We start from the raw sequence: 2,901 nt of genomic DNA, 5'->3' as shown, positions 1-2,901 counted from the left end.
TTTCACCTGTCTCTCTTGTTTTCCACATGGCTGCTAGGAAATGTGAAGCTGTTGTATTTCCGCTGGACCATGCTCGTCTCCAGGCGGGCACTCAGCCTCCCTAGCCCGTGCGTACAGCCTCCTACTACAGGGCCCTGACATGCCCGAGGCTGCCAAGTGGACCTGGCACTTTGCTGACAAGCAGCGGTCCTCTGGGGAGCCCCTGGGGGAGCAGTGGTCTCAGCGAACGCAGGACAGCCCCTCCCCGTGAGTCTCTGACCCTCTTTCCTATCTGGTATACAATAGCAGTGGCTATTGTCTGGGGGCTCATGGAAGTATAAGGGGCAGGTGTCCCCCCCGCCGGACACTCAGTCCTGAACAGACCCTTAGTCTTGAACACTGAAGCTGGAGGCTTGGCCTGGAGAGAGGAAGGGGCAGCCTCTGTGAGACAGGGTTGGCCGGGTGGTCCAGGCAAAAAAACATAGGAAGGCCTCCGAGGTGGAGAGAGCCAACACAGGGTGCTTCCTGGAGGAGGAGGAAACGGTCAGGAGGATGGAATCATGGGAGCGGAAGCACATCTGGAGGCAGGGTCATAGCTTTCGTTCTGTGGCATTTGTTCAGCAGGTCCCTGCAATAAGGGGTGTCTGTTAACATGCCACCAGGCTGGCCAGAGGGTGGGCCAGGCTTCCTCTCCTTCTCATGGAGGAGAGGAAGTCACCCCGTGAGGGTAAGGCCACACCCCAGGGCCATGGTGGGCAGCATGGAGGGAGCCTCAGGCCCACTCGCTTCCATGGGCAAGGCTTGCCAAGCACACAGCATAGGATCTGCAAACATGCCCGCCATGATGCCACCCCTTGCCATGTTCTCACATCTGAGCCTCATGTGTGCTCACCATGGGTGTGGAGCAAGACAGCGCTGTCCACTGTCCAGGCCTTCCCTGGGTCTGCCATCTGGGCCTCCCTTCCCGAGGTCTGCCATCTGGGCCCTCCTTCCCCAGGGCCTGCCGTCCGGGCCCTCCTTCCCCGGCCCTCCCAGGGCTGACATGGGGCCGAAGGTGCATCCCTGCCCTGGCAGATGTGCCCCTGCTCTGGGCTGCTGGTGGATGGGTCCCACAGTGCCTCTCCCAGCACAGGCAAAGGCATCTGCCTGTGGACGTCCACCTGGCGAGCAGATCACAGGTAAGATGGTTCCAGCGATGGAACCAATGCTGTGTGTCCAGCTGTACTGCAAGCTTTCAGAAGCCGGAAACAGGCGTACAGCCGTGGGCAAGCTCTCCAAGCCTCTGCCTCCTCCCCAGAAAAGGAGGTGATAGCCTTGCCTGTCCCCGGCCTCCTGCAAGGGCTTCCTGGACCTGACCTCAGGGTGGCAAGCATGCCCTCCACACCAGGCCTCCCCCCTGGCATGGGACACATTGGTGGCACTGCGGCAGCCTCGTTACTACAGGAGTGTCATGTGCCTCATCTCCAGAATCTTCAAGCATGTTGGGTACACAGCAGGTCTCAGAGAACATTTCTCTGGAATCATGAAGCCAAGTACTTAACATAGAAGGTGGTAAAAGCCCGAGGCTGACGTCAGCGTCACACCAACCTGGGACTGTGGGTCCCCAGAGCTACAGGAGGAACTGATGAGTGTCCTTGAGCTGCAGAGGGGGCCCCGGTAAACCCACGAGTCCTCCGTCCCCAAACCATGAACAGATGTCTGCTGAGCCCCTGCTGCACCCCAGGCACTGCTGGGAGTTGGGCTGTGGCCGTGAGACAGGCAGGCCCAGCCTCTGCCCAGGGGAGCGTGGATGCTGGCCGGCCACAGATGTGCCCATGCAGAGGGCACCGTGCAGTGCCTACTGGGGACAGGCAGGAGGAGAAGGAGCATTTCTGGCTGAAGTGCAGTCTGCACGAGGCTTCCACGGGGCGAGGGGTTGGTGGTTGTGGGCTGGTGTGGGCTCTATGGGCCTGCTAAGGGACTTGCGGGTGATGTCTGGAAGTATGGGAAGCTTCCAGAGGCTGTTCAGCCAGGAGGGATGCACCAGTTTGGGCCCCAAAGGCTCTGCAGGTGAGAGTTAGGGCTAGGGCCTAGGGAGAGCCAAGACGGGGAGGCAACCTCAGGTGCCCTGGGAGAAAGAGGAGCTGGACCCAGAGAGTGCTCAAGGGCAAAGCCCCAGTGCGTGGAGTTCACATGCCAGGCAGGCAAGACTCCTGAGCATTGAGTGGTGATTCCAGTGACAGGCACGGACTTGGTGGCCTGGGGACTGTGGGCAGGGAAGAGAAAAGGGCCTGGGTGGAGCTGGGAACAGTTCCAATATCCAATGCCACGTTGGCCACGGCATTAACTCCTGGCAAAGTATCTGAAGCCAAGCTGGCCACGGTATTGAGTAACTCCTGGCAAAGTGACCCAGAAAGCCCCTTCTCCCCTCTGGGCAACCGTCTCCCTGTCTGAAAAGTGACCAGGCTGGATAGCTTCAGCTCTGCAGGCCCTCCCGGTCCCGAGGGGAGGCAGCTCCTGGTGGTTTGACACAGACCAGGAATCACACAGCCCTGGCTCAATTAATGGGTGAACCTGGCTAAGCCACCTGACCTCTTTAAGCCTCAATTTCCTCATCTGTAAAGCAGGATAATAGCACAGTCCCAGGGGATGGCCCTGGGCGTTGGGTGAGGACATTTGGAAAGCAGGGAGCTCACCTGACCCGTGGTCACGCGGGAGGACCTGAGGTGCACCGGCAGAGCACTGCCGCTAGGGGGAGGCAGAGAGCTGCCTCCGAGTTGGCCAAAGTCAGTACCAGGCTCGCTGGTCGCTGGGCACCGTGTCTCACACCTGTCATCTCAGCACGTTGGGAGGCCAAGGTGGAAGGATTGCTTGAACCTAGGAGTTCGAGACCAGCCTGGGCAACATAGCAAGGTTCCCTCTCCATAAAGAAAAAAAAAAAAA

The sequence above is a fragment of the Sapajus apella genome, unplaced genomic scaffold (assembly GCF_009761245.1).
Source record: "Sapajus apella isolate SASKATOON/1434 unplaced genomic scaffold, GSC_monkey_1.0 scaffold126, whole genome shotgun sequence".
Taxonomy (NCBI): Eukaryota; Metazoa; Chordata; class Mammalia; order Primates; family Cebidae; genus Sapajus; species Sapajus apella.
This window is presented reverse-complemented; position numbering follows the sequence as displayed.